The 20,475-nt window shown below is 31.9% G+C and overlaps 3 pseudogenes; all 3 read right to left on the bottom strand.

Annotated features, from left to right (window-relative positions):
• On the bottom strand, positions 1 to 134 carry LOC145264017 (U2 spliceosomal RNA; annotated as a pseudogene).
• A 6,851-nt stretch (positions 135 to 6,985) lies between these two features.
• LOC145264016 (U2 spliceosomal RNA) lies at positions 6,986 to 7,119 on the bottom strand (annotated as a pseudogene).
• Positions 7,120 to 13,972: 6,853 nt separating this feature from the next.
• LOC145264014 (U2 spliceosomal RNA) lies at positions 13,973 to 14,106 on the bottom strand (annotated as a pseudogene).
• Between the last annotated feature and the right edge of the window lie 6,369 nt (positions 14,107 to 20,475).

Genomic DNA, 20,475 nt, shown 5'->3' with positions numbered 1-20,475 from the left:
AAAAGGTACAAAAATAAAAATTGTCTCAGTCGTGGAGGATTTCTCCTCCACCGAAAGAGAACAAGAAATAGAAGTGCAGCATCTGAAGAACAGATACTACACTTTGATCTTGACCAAAAGGCCAAGAATGCGAACAATTGTAAATAACAACTTTTTTCACAAAACCAACACCGTCTTTCTTTTTTTTCTCTCTCTTTCTCTCTCTCACCCACTTACTCTTCCCTCTCTCTCACCCTCTTTCTCTTGACGTCACACCACTGTTAAACTGTGGGGGGGGGGGAACACATTCCCAGGCATTATCTCCTATAGATGCACATTTTATTAGAAATTCAGCTTTCAAAATATTAGACGATAATAAAAATATAAAACCAACACCCTCTTTCTCTTTTCTCTCTCTCTCACCAACTTACTCTTCTCTCTCTCTCACCCTCTTTCTCTTGACCTCCTACTACTGTTAAACTGTGTGTGTGGGGGGGTGAAGAGGCAGCTTGAAAACCAACAAAAACAGTGCACAGTTTCCCAAGCATTTGGGGTGGGAAGGGGGGGAAGAAGCCGAGCGCACAGTTTCGTGTGAGAGAGAGAGAACAATTCTCAACCTATATACTCAACAAATTTTTTATCTACAGATTTGAAAGTTTGTATATAGGGTATTCAGACATATGGAAATATATCTAGCATAATCTATCTATTATATCTATAAAAGTGAAAATGTGTGTGTGTGTGAGGTAGCCAGAGAGAGAGAGAGAGAGAGAGAGAGACAACAATTCTCAACCTATATATTCAATACATTTTTTATCTACAGATTTGAAAATTTGTATATAGGGTATTCAGACATATGGAAATATATCTAGCATAATCTATCTATTATATCTATAAAAGTGAAAATGTGTGTGTGTGTGTGTGTGTGTGTGCGTAAGAGAGAGAGAGAACAATTCTCAACCTATATACTCAACGTATTTTTATCTACGGATTTTAAACTTTGTATATAGGGTATTCAGACATATAGAAATATATCTAGCATAATCTATACATTATATCTATAAAAGTGAGAATGTGAGTGTGTGAGAGAGAGAGAACAATTCTCAACCTATATATTCAACAAATTTTTTACCTACAGATTTGAAAATTTGTATATTGGGTATTCAGACATATGGAAATATATCTAGCATAATCGATCTATTATATCTATAAAAGTCAGAATGTTTGCGTGTGGTTGTGTGTGTAAGGTTGCGAGAGAGAGAGAGAGAACAATTCTCAACCTATCTATTCAATAAATTTGTTATCTACAGATTTGACCATTTGTATATAGGGTATTCAGACATATGGAAATATATCCAGCATAATCTATCTATTATATCCATAAAAGTGAGAATGTGTGTGTGAGAGAGAGAGAGAGAGAGAGAGAGTAAGTACAATTCTCATCCTATATATTCAACATATTTTTTATCTACCGATTAGAAAATTTGTATATAGGGTATTCAGACATATGGAAATATATCTAGCATAATCTATCTATTATATCTAGAAAAGTGAGAATGTGTGTGAAAGAGAGAGAGAGAAGAGAGAGAGAGAGAACAATTCTCAACCTATATATTCAACTAATTTTTATGTACAGATCTGAAAATTTGTATACAGGGTATTCAGACATATGGAAATATATCTAGCATAATCTATTATATCTATAAAAGGTAGAATGTGTGTGTGTGTGTGTGAGTGAGTGAGTGAGTGAGTGAGTGAGAGAGAGAGAGAGAGAACAATTCTCAACCTATATACTCAACAAATTTTGTATCTACAGATTTGATAATTTGTATATAGGGTATTCAGACATAAGGAAATATATCTAGCATAATCTATCTATTATATCTATAAAAGTGAGAATGTGTGTGTGAGAGAGAGAGAGAGAACAATTCTCAACCTATATATTCAACAAATTCTATCTTTACAGATTTGAAAATTTGTATATAGGGTATTCAGACATTTGGAAATATATCTAGCATAATCTATTATATCTATAAAAGTGAGAATGTGTGTGTGAGAGAGAGAGAAAGAACAATTCTCAACCTATATACTCAACAAATTTTTTATCTACAGATTTAAAAATTTGTATATAGGGTATTCAGACATATAGAAATATATCTAGCATAACCTATCTATTATATCTATAAAATGACCATGTGTGTGTGTGTGTGAGAGAGAGAGAGAGAGTCAGAGAGAGAGAGAGAACAATTTTCAGCTTGTGTGTGTGTGAGAAAGAGAGAGAGAGAAAGAGAGGAAGGAAAATTCTCACCCTATATATTCAACAAATTTTTTATCTACATATTAGAAAATTTGGATATAGGGTATTCAGACGTATGGAAATATATCTAGCATAATCTATCTATTATATCTATAAAAGTGAGAATGTGTGTGTGAGAGAGAGAGAAAGAGAGAGAGAGAGAGAACAATTCTCAACCTATATATTCAACTAATTTTTTATCTACAGATTTGAAAATGTGTATATTGGGTATTCAGACATATGTAAATATATCTGGCATAATCTATGTATTATATCTATAAAAGTGTGAATGTGAGTGATGGAAAGAGCAAAAAATTCTCAACCTATATAACCTATAAAAGTGAGAATATGTGTGAGAGAGAGAGAGAGAGAGAACAATTCTCAACCTATATATTCCACACATTTTTGGGCACAGATTTGGAAATTTGTATATAGGGTAGGCAGACATATAGAAATATATCTAGCATAATCTATCTATTATATCTATAAAAGTGAGAACTTGTGTGTGTGTGTGTGTGTGTGTGTGAGAGAGAGAGAGAGAACAATTCTTAACCTACATACTCAACAAATTTTTTACCTACAGTTTAGAAAATTTGTATATAGGGTATTCAGACATATGGAAATATATCTAGCATAATCTATCTATTATAACTACAAAAGTTAGAATGTGTGTGTGAGAGAGAGAGAGAGAACAATTCTAAACCTATATATTCAACAAATTTTTTATCTACAGATTTGAAACTTTGTATATAGGGTATTCAGACATATGGAAATATATCTAGCATAATCTATCTATTTTATCTATAAAAGTGAGAATGCGTGTGTGTGAGATAGCGAGAGAGAGAGAGAGAAAAAGAGAGAGATAAAAATTCTCAACCTATACATTCAACAAATTTTTTATCCACAGATTTGAACATTTGTATATAGGGTGTTCAGACATATAGAAATATATCTAGCATAATCTATCTATTATATGTATAAAAGTGAGAATGTGTGTGTGTGTGAGAGAGAGGACAATTGTCAACCTATGTATACAACAAATTTTTTATCTACAGATTTCAAAATTTGTATATTGGGCATTCAGACATATTTCAATATATCTGGCATAATCTGTCTATTATATCTATAAAAGTGAGAATGTGTGTGATAGAGAGAGAGAGAACAATTCTCAACCTATATACTCAACAAATTTTTTATCTACAGATTTGAAAATTTGTATATAGGGTATTCAGACATATGGAAATATATCTAGCATAATCTATTATATCTATAAAAGTGAGAATGTGTGTGTGTGTGAGAGAGAGAGAGAGAGAGAGAGAGAGAGAGAGAGAGAACAATTCTCAACCCATATACTCAACAAATTCTTTATCTACAGATTTTAAAATTTGTATATAGAGTATTCATACAAATAGAAATATATCTAGGATAATCTTTCTATTATATCTATAAAAGTGAGAATGTGTGTGTGTGTGAGCGAGAGAGAGAGAGAGAGAGAGAGAGAGAACAGTTCTCAACCTATACATTCAACAAATTTTTATATATAGGGTATTCAGAAATATCGAAATATATCTAGCATAATCTATTATATCTTTAAAAGTTAGAATGTGTGTGTGTGAGAGATAGAGAGAACAATTCTCAACCTATGCACTCTAAAAATTTTTTATCTACAAATTAGAAAATTTGTATATAGGGTATTCACACATATGGAAATATATCTAGCATAATCTATCTATTATATCTATAAAAGTTAGAATGTGTGTGTGAGGTAGCCAGAGAGAGAGAGAGAGAGAGAGAGAGTAAGAACAATTTTCAACCTATATATTCAACAAATATTTGATCTACAGATTAGAACATTTGTATATAGGGTATTCAGACATATGGAAATATATCTAGCATAATCTATCTATTATATCTCTAAAATTGAGAATGTGTGTGTGAGAGAGAGAGAGAGAACAATTTTCAACCTATATACTCAACAAATTTTTTTATCTACAGATTTGAAAATTTGTATATAGGGTATTCAGACATATGGAAATATATCTAGAGTAATCTATCTATTATATCTATAAAAGTGAGAATGCGTGTGTGTGTGAGAGAGAGCGACACAGAACAATTCTCAACCTATATATTCAACAAATTTTTTATGTACAGATCTGAAATATCACATTTGTATAGAAGTAGAAATCTTGATACCTACTCTGATACCTAATAAAAGAAAGGACACTCTTTAGGGCGGATTTTGATTATAACAAGTCACTAATTAGAAATTATAATAAACATTCTAATAATTTAAGAATTTTACCAAAATAAAATTGCATGGTAATCACCCAATTTCTGCCACAAAATTTTGATTGGCAGAACTCATAAACATAAAATATATATTTTCTAATTTCATCTTTTTTTTTTCTTTTTACATAATCTGGTTTGATGTTTTCCCAAATATTCAAATCACTATATTTTGCTGCTTAATATCAAATACAGCAACTGAGTTATTTTTATGCATCAAACAATTACATTTTCTCATTCATCCAAACTAATCACTGAACATCAATTTCATATTTTCTTCACTAAAATATTACTGTGCTTCATGTCATCAAGTGGAGCGGATCATTTTTTTTTCATTTGTTCACACATTTTTCCAATTTATATATATTTTAAAGATTCTTAGCCTATGTCATTGCATACCAATCTGTTTATTAAAAGTTAAGGTTCACTGTAAACACATATGTTACACCAAAATAAAAACGCTTCAGATAATGTCTTGATATTCAATTCAGTTTCTCACATGACATCTTATGAAGTTAGTAGAAATGTTACAGACTTTTGAATCTCAAACACTTTCAATACTGTGCACTGATATTTTCTTTTTTGCAATATAAGCACATTCATGATTTTTTTTACAAACGTTAAAAACTTTCACATTGTGTAGCAATATACTGAAACAATTATAAAAATATTTGTTTTTATTTTGAATGATGCAGGGCATCTGAAGAGAGATTTTTCTAACAAAATGAAAGTATAATTTTTAGCAATAGGTATCTAGGAAAAGGCCACTACATATGTTATAAGTTCCAAATTTCCACAACCTGGCCAATACTGGTACATGCTAGCAAATTTAGATTTGCAATTACAAAATATGATTCTAATTTTTTCCTTTGCTCTTTATTCTAACACTACACTAAGTTTACTGTGTTATTTCGCTACAGTTGATATTGTGTAGAACAATAAGAAAATCATAGTGAACAATGCATTCAACAAAATTTCACACACATTTCTAGATACCTATATCTAATAAGTTCAAAAGAAAGGACACACTTAGGGAGGTATTTTGGTGGTCAAGTCACTAAAAAGAGATTAGCTGGTTTCCCGGCATAGCCCAGGATATAATAAAGATTGACTGAAATACATGTTCTAGCTGGTTTCTAGGCGTTGCCAGGGATGTAATATAGACACATTATGTTGTATATTACCTGTTCTCTTCTCCCTAAGGTAAAACAATTTCATATACATGCTGTAAATTACCTATCCTAGGGATAAAACATGAACAATATCAGTCCTAGGGTAGATAAAACAAATAATACATAGAGATGAAAGATTCCTCTCCCCTAAGAATCAAACATATGTTCAATATCTGCTTTTGTTTTTTCATTGTTTATACGGTCCCGAGCAACGCCGGGTAGCCCTGCTAGTCTTCTATATATATAAAAGGCAAAAATCGGTGTGTATGTATGTATGTATGTATGTTTGTTTGTAACGCTAAAACTTTTGAAAGACGGAACCAGAGTTGACAAATTTGGTATCATATTGCACCTTGATCACCCGGATGACAAATATCGAAATTTCACGTCAAACGGACCAGTAGAAAGGGGTCAACTGATCGTTTTTCTCCTAGGGGGGCCCCCAAAAAAACCTGTCATTTTAACGTTATTCAATACGTGTCACGTGACGTGACGTCAGCTCAAACTTTTGACAGACACAACCAAAGTTGACAAATTATGTATCATATTGAACCTTGATCACCCGCATGACAAATATCGAAATTCCACACCAAACGGACCATTAAAAGGGGGTGAACTGATCATTTCTCTCCTAGGGGGGCCCCCAAAAAAACCTGTCATTTTAATGTTAATATTACATAATCCAAAAACGCTTAGTCATGTCACGTGACGTGACGTCAACATCCAGTAATGGCGAACAAATGTAAACAAACACTTTGTTTTACCGATACTTTTGTCTGCTTTGTTCTAGAGATTATTAAACTCCATGACAATGTCTCCAACGTATTTAACTGGTTAAAAATAGTATTTATACAAGAGTTTTAACGAAAAATATCAGGAAAAAATGTACAGGAATAAAAAAAAATTCAGCTTTCAAAATATTCGTCGATAAAAAAACCGATCTTTATATTTACGCTAGCCATTTTGTATATTACCACGTGACCTGCTATCTCTTAAACTGGAGGGGGGGGATCCACTTGAATCCAACAAAACCAGTAATTTTTTTTTTCTATTATATATACATCATTTTCTATAAAATTAAGTGTAGACTTTATAATTAAAACAAAAAATGTTATTCATACTAAAAAAAAAAAACGCTTAGTCATGTCACGTGACGTGACGTCAACATCCACTAATGGCGAACAATTGTACCTATTTACTATGCCTCCCCACGGGACAGAGTTAGACACCAGGGTCGTTTTTTAACGTGGAGAAAAGGTACAAAAATAAAAATTGTCTCAGTCGTGGAGGATTTCTCCTCCACCGAAAGAGAACAAGAAATAGAAGTGCAGCATCTGAAGAACAGATACTACACTTTGATCTTGACCAAAAGGCCAAGAATGCGAACAATTGTAAATAACAACTTTTTTCACAAAACCAACACCGTCTTTCTTTTTTTTCTCTCTCTTTCTCTCTCTCACCCACTTACTCTTCCCTCTCTCTCACCCTCTTTCTCTTGACGTCACACCACTGTTAAACTGTGGGGGGGGGAACACATTCCCAGGCATTATCTCCTATAGATGCACATTTTATTAGAAATTCAGCTTTCAAAATATTAGACGATAATAAAAATATAAAACCAACACCCTCTTTCTCTTTTCTCTCTCTCTCACCAACTTACTCTTCTCTCTCTCTCACCCTCTTTCTCTTGACCTCCTACTACTGTTAAACTGTGTGTGTGGGGGGGTGAAGAGGCAGCTTGAAAACCAACAAAAACAGTGCACAGTTTCCCAAGCATTTGGGGTGGGAAGGGGGGGAAGAAGCCGAGCGCACAGTTTCGTGTGAGAGAGAGAGAACAATTCTCAACCTATATACTCAACAAATTTTTTATCTACAGATTTGAAAGTTTGTATATAGGGTATTCAGACATATGGAAATATATCTAGCATAATCTATCTATTATATCTATAAAAGTGAAAATGTGTGTGTGTGTGAGGTAGCCAGAGAGAGAGAGAGAGAGAGAGAGACAACAATTCTCAACCTATATATTCAATACATTTTTTATCTACAGATTTGAAAATTTGTATATAGGGTATTCAGACATATGGAAATATATCTAGCATAATCTATCTATTATATCTATAAAAGTGAAAATGTGTGTGTGTGTGTGTGTGTGTGTGTGTGCGTAAGAGAGAGAGAGAACAATTCTCAACCTATATACTCAACGTATTTTTATCTACGGATTTTAAACTTTGTATATAGGGTATTCAGACATATAGAAATATATCTAGCATAATCTATACATTATATCTATAAAAGTGAGAATGTGAGTGTGTGAGAGAGAGAGAACAATTCTCAACCTATATATTCAACAAATTTTTTACCTACAGATTTGAAAATTTGTATATTGGGTATTCAGACATATGGAAATATATCTAGCATAATCGATCTATTATATCTATAAAAGTCAGAATGTTTGCGTGTGGTTGTGTGTGTAAGGTTGCGAGAGAGAGAGAGAGAACAATTCTCAACCTATCTATTCAATAAATTTGTTATCTACAGATTTGACCATTTGTATATAGGGTATTCAGACATATGGAAATATATCCAGCATAATCTATCTATTATATCCATAAAAGTGAGAATGTGTGTGTGAGAGAGAGAGAGAGAGAGAGAGAGTAAGTACAATTCTCACCCTATATATTCAACATATTTTTTATCTACCGATTAGAAAATTTGTATATAGGGTATTCAGACATATGGAAATATATCTAGCATAATCTATCTATTATATCTAGAAAAGTGAGAATGTGTGTGAAAGAGAGAGAGAGAAGAGAGAGAGAGAGAACAATTCTCAACCTATATATTCAACTAATTTTTATGTACAGATCTGAAAATTTGTATACAGGGTATTCAGACATATGGAAATATATCTAGCATAATCTATTATATCTATAAAAGGTAGAATGTGTGTGTGTGTGTGTGAGTGAGTGAGTGAGTGAGTGAGTGAGAGAGAGAGAGAGAGAACAATTCTCAACCTATATACTCAACAAATTTTGTATCTACAGATTTGATAATTTGTATATAGGGTATTCAGACATAAGGAAATATATCTAGCATAATCTATCTATTATATCTATAAAAGTGAGAATGTGTGTGTGAGAGAGAGAGAGAGAACAATTCTCAACCTATATATTCAACAAATTCTATCTTTACAGATTTGAAAATTTGTATATAGGGTATTCAGACATTTGGAAATATATCTAGCATAATCTATTATATCTATAAAAGTGAGAATGTGTGTGTGAGAGAGAGAGAAAGAACAATTCTCAACCTATATACTCAACAAATTTTTTATCTACAGATTTAAAAATTTGTATATAGGGTATTCAGACATATAGAAATATATCTAGCATAACCTATCTATTATATCTATAAAATGACCATGTGTGTGTGTGTGTGAGAGAGAGAGAGAGAGTCAGAGAGAGAGAGAGAACAATTTTCAGCTTGTGTGTGTGTGAGAAAGAGAGAGAGAGAAAGAGAGGAAGGAAAATTCTCACCCTATATATTCAACAAATTTTTTATCTACATATTAGAAAATTTGGATATAGGGTATTCAGACGTATGGAAATATATCTAGCATAATCTATCTATTATATCTATAAAAGTGAGAATGTGTGTGTGAGAGAGAGAGAAAGAGAGAGAGAGAGAGAACAATTCTCAACCTATATATTCAACTAATTTTTTATCTACAGATTTGAAAATGTGTATATTGGGTATTCAGACATATGTAAATATATCTGGCATAATCTATGTATTATATCTATAAAAGTGTGAATGTGAGTGATGGAAAGAGCAAAAAATTCTCAACCTATATAACCTATAAAAGTGAGAATATGTGTGAGAGAGAGAGAGAGAGAGAACAATTCTCAACCTATATATTCCACACATTTTTGGGCACAGATTTGGAAATTTGTATATAGGGTAGGCAGACATATAGAAATATATCTAGCATAATCTATCTATTATATCTATAAAAGTGAGAACTTGTGTGTGTGTGTGTGTGTGTGTGTGTGTGAGAGAGAGAGAGAACAATTCTTAACCTACATACTCAACAAATTTTTTACCTACAGTTTAGAAAATTTGTATATAGGGTATTCAGACATATGGAAATATATCTAGCATAATCTATCTATTATAACTACAAAAGTTAGAATGTGTGTGTGAGAGAGAGAGAGAGAACAATTCTAAACCTATATATTCAACAAATTTTTTATCTACAGATTTGAAACTTTGTATATAGGGTATTCAGACATATGGAAATATATCTAGCATAATCTATCTATTTTATCTATAAAAGTGAGAATGCGTGTGTGTGAGATAGCGAGAGAGAGAGAGAGAAAAAGAGAGAGATAAAAATTCTCAACCTATACATTCAACAAATTTTTTATCCACAGATTTGAACATTTGTATATAGGGTGTTCAGACATATAGAAATATATCTAGCATAATCTATCTATTATATGTATAAAAGTGAGAATGTGTGTGTGTGTGAGAGAGAGGACAATTGTCAACCTATGTATACAACAAATTTTTTATCTACAGATTTCAAAATTTGTATATTGGGCATTCAGACATATTTCAATATATCTGGCATAATCTGTCTATTATATCTATAAAAGTGAGAATGTGTGTGATAGAGAGAGAGAGAACAATTCTCAACCTATATACTCAACAAATTTTTTATCTACAGATTTGAAAATTTGTATATAGGGTATTCAGACATATGGAAATATATCTAGCATAATCTATTATATCTATAAAAGTGAGAATGTGTGTGTGTGTGTGAGAGAGAGAGAGAGAGAGAGAGAGAGAGAGAACAATTCTCAACCCATATACTCAACAAATTCTTTATCTACAGATTTTAAAATTTGTATATAGAGTATTCATACAAATAGAAATATATCTAGGATAATCTTTCTATTATATCTATAAAAGTGAGAATGTGTGTGTGTGTGAGCGAGAGAGAGAGAGAGAGAGAGAGAGAGAACAGTTCTCAACCTATACATTCAACAAATTTTTATATATAGGGTATTCAGAAATATCGAAATATATCTAGCATAATCTATTATATCTTTAAAAGTTAGAATGTGTGTGTGTGAGAGATAGAGAGAACAATTCTCAACCTATGCACTCTAAAAATTTTTTATCTACAAATTAGAAAATTTGTATATAGGGTATTCACACATATGGAAATATATCTAGCATAATCTATCTATTATATCTATAAAAGTTAGAATGTGTGTGTGAGGTAGCCAGAGAGAGAGAGAGAGAGAGAGAGAGAGAGTAAGAACAATTTTCAACCTATATATTCAACAAATATTTGATCTACAGATTAGAACATTTGTATATAGGGTATTCAGACATATGGAAATATATCTAGCATAATCTATCTATTATATCTCTAAAATTGAGAATGTGTGTGTGAGAGAGAGAGAGAGAACAATTTTCAACCTATATACTCAACAAATTTTTTTATCTACAGATTTGAAAATTTGTATATAGGGTATTCAGACATATGGAAATATATCTAGAGTAATCTATCTATTATATCTATAAAAGTGAGAATGCGTGTGTGTGTGAGAGAGAGCGACACAGAACAATTCTCAACCTATATATTCAACAAATTTTTTATGTACAGATCTGAAATATCACATTTGTATAGAAGTAGAAATCTTGATACCTACTCTGATACCTAATAAAAGAAAGGACACTCTTTAGGGCGGATTTTGATTATAACAAGTCACTAATTAGAAATTATAATAAACATTCTAATAATTTAAGAATTTTACCAAAATAAAATTGCATGGTAATCACCCAATTTCTGCCACAAAATTTTGATTGGCAGAACTCATAAACATAAAATATATATTTTCTAATTTCATCTTTTTTTTTTCTTTTTACATAATCTGGTTTGATGTTTTCCCAAATATTCAAATCACTATATTTTGCTGCTTAATATCAAATACAGCAACTGAGTTATTTTTATGCATCAAACAATTACATTTTCTCATTCATCCAAACTAATCACTGAACATCAATTTCATATTTTCTTCACTAAAATATTACTGTGCTTCATGTCATCAAGTGGAGCGGATCATTTTTTTTTCATTTGTTCACACATTTTTCCAATTTATATATATTTTAAAGATTCTTAGCCTATGTCATTGCATACCAATCTGTTTATTAAAAGTTAAGGTTCACTGTAAACACATATGTTACACCAAAATAAAAACGCTTCAGATAATGTCTTGATATTCAATTCAGTTTCTCACATGACATCTTATGAAGTTAGTAGAAATGTTACAGACTTTTGAATCTCAAACACTTTCAATACTGTGCACTGATATTTTCTTTTTTGCAATATAAGCACATTCATGATTTTTTTTACAAACGTTAAAAACTTTCACATTGTGTAGCAATATACTGAAACAATTATAAAAATATTTGTTTTTATTTTGAATGATGCAGGGCATCTGAAGAGAGATTTTTCTAACAAAATGAAAGTATAATTTTTAGCAATAGGTATCTAGGAAAAGGCCACTACATATGTTATAAGTTCCAAATTTCCACAACCTGGCCAATACTGGTACATGCTAGCAAATTTAGATTTGCAATTACAAAATATGATTCTAATTTTTTCCTTTGCTCTTTATTCTAACACTACACTAAGTTTACTGTGTTATTTCGCTACAGTTGATATTGTGTAGAACAATAAGAAAATCATAGTGAACAATGCATTCAACAAAATTTCACACACATTTCTAGATACCTATATCTAATAAGTTCAAAAGAAAGGACACACTTAGGGAGGTATTTTGGTGGTCAAGTCACTAAAAAGAGATTAGCTGGTTTCCCGGCATAGCCCAGGATATAATAAAGATTGACTGAAATACATGTTCTAGCTGGTTTCTAGGCGTTGCCAGGGATGTAATATAGACACATTATGTTGTATATTACCTGTTCTCTTCTCCCTAAGGTAAAACAATTTCATATACATGCTGTAAATTACCTATCCTAGGGATAAAACATGAACAATATCAGTCCTAGGGTAGATAAAACAAATAATACATAGAGATGAAAGATTCCTCTCCCCTAAGAATCAAACATATGTTCAATATCTGCTTTTGTTTTTTCATTGTTTATACGGTCCCGAGCAACGCCGGGTAGCCCTGCTAGTCTTCTATATATATAAAAGGCAAAAATCGGTGTGTATGTATGTATGTATGTATGTTTGTTTGTAACGCTAAAACTTTTGAAAGACGGAACCAGAGTTGACAAATTTGGTATCATATTGCACCTTGATCACCCGGATGACAAATATCGAAATTTCACGTCAAACGGACCAGTAGAAAGGGGTCAACTGATCGTTTTTCTCCTAGGGGGGCCCCCAAAAAAACCTGTCATTTTAACGTTATTCAATACGTGTCACGTGACGTGACGTCAGCTCAAACTTTTGACAGACACAACCAAAGTTGACAAATTATGTATCATATTGAACCTTGATCACCCGCATGACAAATATCGAAATTCCACACCAAACGGACCATTAAAAGGGGGTGAACTGATCATTTCTCTCCTAGGGGGGCCCCCAAAAAAACCTGTCATTTTAATGTTAATATTACATAATCCAAAAACGCTTAGTCATGTCACGTGACGTGACGTCAACATCCAGTAATGGCGAACAAATGTAAACAAACACTTTGTTTTACCGATACTTTTGTCTGCTTTGTTCTAGAGATTATTAAACTCCATGACAATGTCTCCAACGTATTTAACTGGTTAAAAATAGTATTTATACAAGAGTTTTAACGAAAAATATCAGGAAAAAATGTACAGGAATAAAAAAAAATTCAGCTTTCAAAATATTCGTCGATAAAAAAACCGATCTTTATATTTACGCTAGCCATTTTGTATATTACCACGTGACCTGCTATCTCTTAAACTGGAGGGGGGGGATCCACTTGAATCCAACAAAACCAGTAATTTTTTTTTTCTATTATATATACATCATTTTCTATAAAATTAAGTGTAGACTTTATAATTAAAACAAAAAATGTTATTCATACTAAAAAAAAAAAACGCTTAGTCATGTCACGTGACGTGACGTCAACATCCACTAATGGCGAACAATTGTACCTATTTACTATGCCTCCCCACGGGACAGAGTTAGACACCAGGGTCGTTTTTTAACGTGGAGAAAAGGTACAAAAATAAAAATTGTCTCAGTCGTGGAGGATTTCTCCTCCACCGAAAGAGAACAAGAAATAGAAGTGCAGCATCTGAAGAACAGATACTACACTTTGATCTTGACCAAAAGGCCAAGAATGCGAACAATTGTAAATAACAACTTTTTTCACAAAACCAACACCGTCTTTCTTTTTTTTCTCTCTCTTTCTCTCTCTCACCCACTTACTCTTCCCTCTCTCTCACCCTCTTTCTCTTGACGTCACACCACTGTTAAACTGTGGGGGGGGGGGGAACACATTCCCAGGCATTATCTCCTATAGATGCACATTTTATTAGAAATTCAGCTTTCAAAATATTAGACGATAATAAAAATATAAAACCAACACCCTCTTTCTCTTTTCTCTCTCTCTCACCAACTTACTCTTCTCTCTCTCTCACCCTCTTTCTCTTGACCTCCTACTACTGTTAAACTGTGTGTGTGGGGGGGTGAAGAGGCAGCTTGAAAACCAACAAAAACAGTGCACAGTTTCCCAAGCATTTGGGGTGGGAAGGGGGGGAAGAAGCCGAGCGCACAGTTTCGTGTGAGAGAGAGAGAACAATTCTCAACCTATATACTCAACAAATTTTTTATCTACAGATTTGAAAGTTTGTATATAGGGTATTCAGACATATGGAAATATATCTAGCATAATCTATCTATTATATCTATAAAAGTGAAAATGTGTGTGTGTGTGAGGTAGCCAGAGAGAGAGAGAGAGAGAGAGAGAGACAACAATTCTCAACCTATATATTCAATACATTTTTTATCTACAGATTTGAAAATTTGTATATAGGGTATTCAGACATATGGAAATATATCTAGCATAATCTATCTATTATATCTATAAAAGTGAAAATGTGTGTGTGTGTGTGTGTGTGTGTGTGTGTGTGTGCGTAAGAGAGAGAGAGAACAATTCTCAACCTATATACTCAACGTATTTTTATCTACGGATTTTAAACTTTGTATATAGGGTATTCAGACATATAGAAATATATCTAGCATAATCTATACATTATATCTATAAAAGTGAGAATGTGAGTGTGTGAGAGAGAGAGAACAATTCTCAACCTATATATTCAACAAATTTTTTACCTACAGATTTGAAAATTTGTATATTGGGTATTCAGACATATGGAAATATATCTAGCATAATCGATCTATTATATCTATAAAAGTCAGAATGTTTGCGTGTGGTTGTGTGTGTAAGGTTGCGAGAGAGAGAGAGAGAACAATTCTCAACCTATCTATTCAATAAATTTGTTATCTACAGATTTGACCATTTGTATATAGGGTATTCAGACATATGGAAATATATCCAGCATAATCTATCTATTATATCCATAAAAGTGAGAATGTGTGTGTGAGAGAGAGAGAGAGAGAGAGAGAGAGTAAGTACAATTCTCACCCTATATATTCAACATATTTTTTATCTACCGATTAGAAAATTTGTATATAGGGTATTCAGACATATGGAAATATATCTAGCATAATCTATCTATTATATCTAGAAAAGTGAGAATGTGTGTGAAAGAGAGAGAGAGAAGAGAGAGAGAGAGAACAATTCTCAACCTATATATTCAACTAATTTTTATGTACAGATCTGAAAATTTGTATACAGGGTATTCAGACATATGGAAATATATCTAGCATAATCTATTATATCTATAAAAGGTAGAATGTGTGTGTGTGTGTGTGAGTGAGTGAGTGAGTGAGTGAGTGAGAGAGAGAGAGAGAGAACAATTCTCAACCTATATACTCAACAAATTTTGTATCTACAGATTTGATAATTTGTATATAGGGTATTCAGACATAAGGAAATATATCTAGCATAATCTATCTATTATATCTATAAAAGTGAGAATGTGTGTGTGAGAGAGAGAGAGAGAACAATTCTCAACCTATATATTCAACAAATTCTATCTTTACAGATTTGAAAATTTGTATATAGGGTATTCAGACATTTGGAAATATATCTAGCATAATCTATTATATCTATAAAAGTGAGAATGTGTGTGTGAGAGAGAGAGAAAGAACAATTCTCAACCTATATACTCAACAAATTTTTTATCTACAGATTTAAAAATTTGTATATAGGGTATTCAGACATATAGAAATATATCTAGCATAACCTATCTATTATATCTATAAAATGACCATGTGTGTGTGTGTGTGAGAGAGAGAGAGAGAGTCAGAGAGAGAGAGAGAACAATTTTCAGCTTGTGTGTGTGTGAGAAAGAGAGAGAGAGAAAGAGAGGAAGGAAAATTCTCACCCTATATATTCAACAAATTTTTTATCTACATATTAGAAAATTTGGATATAGGGTATTCAGACGTATGGAAATATATCTAGCATAATCTATCTATTATATCTATAAAAGTGAGAATGTGTGTGTGAGAGAGAGAGAAAGAGAGAGAGAGAGAGAACAATTCTCAACCTATATATTCAACTAATTTTTTATCTACAGATTTGAAAATGTGTATATTGGGTATTCAGACATATGTAAATATATCTGGCATAATCTATGTATTATATCTATAAAAGTGTGAATGTGAGTGATGGAAAGAGCAAAAAATTCTCAACCTATATAACCTATAAAAGTGAGAATATGTGTGAGAGAGAGAGAGAGAGAGAACAATTCTCAACCTATATATTCCACACATTTTTGGGCACAGATTTGGAAATTTGTATATAGGGTAGGCAGACATATAGAAATATATCTAGCATAATCTATCTATTATATCTATAAAAGTGAGAACTTGTGTGTGTGTGTGTGTGTGTGTGTGTGAGAGAGAGAGAGAACAATTCTTAACCTACATACTCAACAAATTTTTTACCTACAGTTTAGAAAATTTGTATATAGGGTATTCAGACATATGGAAATATATCTAGCATAATCTATCTATTATAACTACAAAAGTTAGAATGTGTGTGTGAGAGAGAGAGAGAGAGAACAATTCTAAACCTATATATTCAACAAATTTTTTATCTACAGATTTGAAACTTTGTATATAGGGTATTCAGACATATGGAAATATATCTAGCATAATCTATCTATTTTATCTATAAAAGTGAGAATGCGTGTGTGTGAGATAGCGAGAGAGAGAGAGAGAAAAAGAGAGAGATAAAAATTCTCAACCTATACATTCAACAAATTTTTTATCCACAGATTTGAACATTTGTATATAGGGTGTTCAGACATATAGAAATATATCTAGCATAATCTATCTATTATATGTATAAAAGTGAGAATGTGTGTGTGTGTGAGAGAGAGGACAATTGTCAACCTATGTATACAACAAATTTTTTATCTACAGATTTCAAAATTTGTATATTGGGCATTCAGACATATTTCAATATATCTGGCATAATCTGTCTATTATATCTATAAAAGTGAGAATGTGTGTGATAGAGAGAGAGAGAACAATTCTCAACCTATATACTCAACAAATTTTTTATCTACAGATTTGAAAATTTGTATATAGGGTATTCAGACATATGGAAATATATCTAGCATAATCTATTATATCTATAAAAGTGAGAATGTGTGTGTGTGTGTGAGAGAGAGAGAGAGAGAGAGAGAGAGAGAACAATTCTCAACCCATATACTCAACAAATTCTTTATCTACAGATTTTAAAATTTGTATATAGAGTATTCATACAAATAGAAATATATCTAGGATAATCTTTCTATTATATCTATAAAAGTGAGAATGTGTGTGTGTGTGAGCGAGAGAGAGAGAGAGAGAGAGAGAGAGAACAGTTCTCAACCTATACATTCAACAAATTTTTATATATAGGGTATTCAGAAATATCGAAATATATCTAGCATAATCTATTATATCTTTAAAAGTTAGAATGTGTGTGTGTGAGAGATAGAGAGAACAATTCTCAACCTATGCACTCTAAAAATTTTTTATCTACAAATTAGAAAATTTGTATATAGGGTATTCACACATATGGAAATATATCTAGCATAATCTATCTATTATATCTATAAAAGTTAGAATGTGTGTGTGAGGTAGCCAGAGAGAGAGAGAGAGAGAGAGAGAGAGTAAGAACAATTTTCAACCTATATATTCAACAAATATTTGATCTACAGATTAGAACATTTGTATATAGGGTATTCAGACATATGGAAATATATCTAGCATAATCTATCTATTATATCTCTAAAATTGAGAATGTGTGTGTGAGAGAGAGAGAGAGAACAATTTTCAACCTATATACTCAACAAATTTTTTTATCTACAGATTTGAAAATTTGTATATAGGGTATTCAGACATATGGAAATATATCTAGAGTAATCTATCTATTATATCTATAAAAGTGAGAATGCGTGTGTGTGTGAGAGAGAGCGACACAGAACAATTCTCAACCTATATATTCAACAAATTTTTTATGTACAGATCTGAAATATCACATTTGTATAGAAGTAGAAATCTTGATACCTACTCTGATACCTAATAAAAGAAAGGACACTCTTTAGGGCGGATTTTGATTATAACAAGTCACTAATTAGAAATTATAATAAACATTCTAATAATTTAAGAATTTTACCAAAATAAAATTGCATGGTAATCACCCAATTTCTGCCACAAAATTTTGATTGGCAGAACTCATAAACATAAAATATATATTTTCTAATTTCATCTTTTTTTTTTCTTTTTACATAATCTGGTTTGATGTTTTCCCAAATATTCAAATCACTATATTTTGCTGCTTAATATCAAATACAGCAACTGAGTTATTTTTATGCATCAAACAATTACATTTTCTCATTCATCCAAACTAATCACTGAACATCAATTTCATATTTTCTTCACTAAAATATTACTGTGCTTCATGTCATCAAGTGGAGCGGATCATTTTTTTTTCATTTGTTCACACATTTTTCCAATTTATATATATTTTAAAGATTCTTAGCCTATGTCATTGCATACCAATCTGTTTATTAAAAGTTAAGGTTCACTGTAAACACATATGTTACACCAAAATAAAAACGCTTCAGATAATGTCTTGATATTCAATTCAGTTTCTCACATGACATCTTATGAAGTTAGTAGAAATGTTACAGACTTTTGAATCTCAAACACTTTCAATACTGTGCACTGATATTTTCTTTTTTGCAATATAAGCACATTCATGATTTTTTTTACAAACGTTAAAAACTTTCACATTGTGTAGCAATATACTGAAACAATTATAAAAATATTTGTTTTTATTTTGAATGATGCAGGGCATCTGAAGAGAGATTTTTCTAACAAAATGAAAGTATAATTTTTAGCAATAGGTATCTAGGAAAAGGCCACTACATATGTTATAAGTTCCAAATTTCCACAACCTGGCCAATACTGGTACATGCTAGCAAATTTAGATTTGCAATTACAAAATATGATTCTAATTTTTTCCTTTGCTCTTTATTCTAACACTACACTAAGTTTACTGTGTTATTTCGCTACAGTTGATATTGTGTAGAACAATAAGAAAATCATAGTGAACAATGCATTCAACAAAATTTCACACACATTTCTAGATACCTATATCTAATAAGTTCAAAAGAAAGGACACACTTAGGGAGGTATTTTGGTGGTCAAGTCACTAAAAAGAGATTAGCTGGTTTCCCGGCATAGCCCAGGATATAATAAAGATTGACTGAAATACATGTTCTAGCTGGTTTCTAGGCGTTGCCAGGGATGTAATATAGACACATTATGTTGTATATTACCTGTTCTCTTCTCCCTAAGGTAAAACAATTTCATATACATGCTGTAAATTACCTATCCTAGGGATAAAACATGAACAATATCAGTCCTAGGGTAGATAAAACAAATAATACATAGAGATGAAAGATTCCTCTCCCCTAAGAATCAAACATATGTTCAATATCTGCTTTTGTTTTTTCATTGTTTATACGGTCCCGAGCAACGCCGGGTAGCCCTGCTAGTCTATATATATAAAAGGCAAAAATCGGTGTGTATGTATGTATGTATGTATGTTTGTTTGTAACGCTAAAACTTTTGAAAGACGGAACCAGAGTTGACAAATTTGGTATCATATTGCACCTTGATCACCCGGATGACAAATATCGAAATTTCACGTCAAACGGACCAGTAGAAAGGGGTCAACTGATCGTTTTTCTCCTAGGGGGGCCCCCAAAAAAACCTGTCATTTTAACGTTATTCAATACGTGTCACGTGACGTGACGTCAGCTCAAACTTTTGACAGACACAACCAAAGTTGACAAATTATGTATCATATTGAACCTTGATCACCCGCATGACAAATATCGAAATTCCACACCAAACGGACCATTAAAAGGGGGTGAACTGATCATTTCTCTCCTAGGGGGGCCCCCAAAAAAACCTGTCATTTTAATGTTAATATTACATAATCCAAAAACGCTTAGTCATGTCACGTGACGTGACGTCAACATCCAGTAATGGCGAACAAATGTAAACAAACACTTTGTTTT

Source organism: Euprymna scolopes, chromosome 39 (genome assembly GCF_053919585.1).
Source record: "Euprymna scolopes isolate OS-2025 chromosome 39, ASM5391958v1, whole genome shotgun sequence".
In the NCBI taxonomy this organism is placed as follows: domain Eukaryota; kingdom Metazoa; phylum Mollusca; class Cephalopoda; order Sepiida; family Sepiolidae; genus Euprymna; species Euprymna scolopes.
Note: the sequence above shows the minus strand (reverse complement) of the source record. Positions and strands in the feature narration are given on the sequence as shown.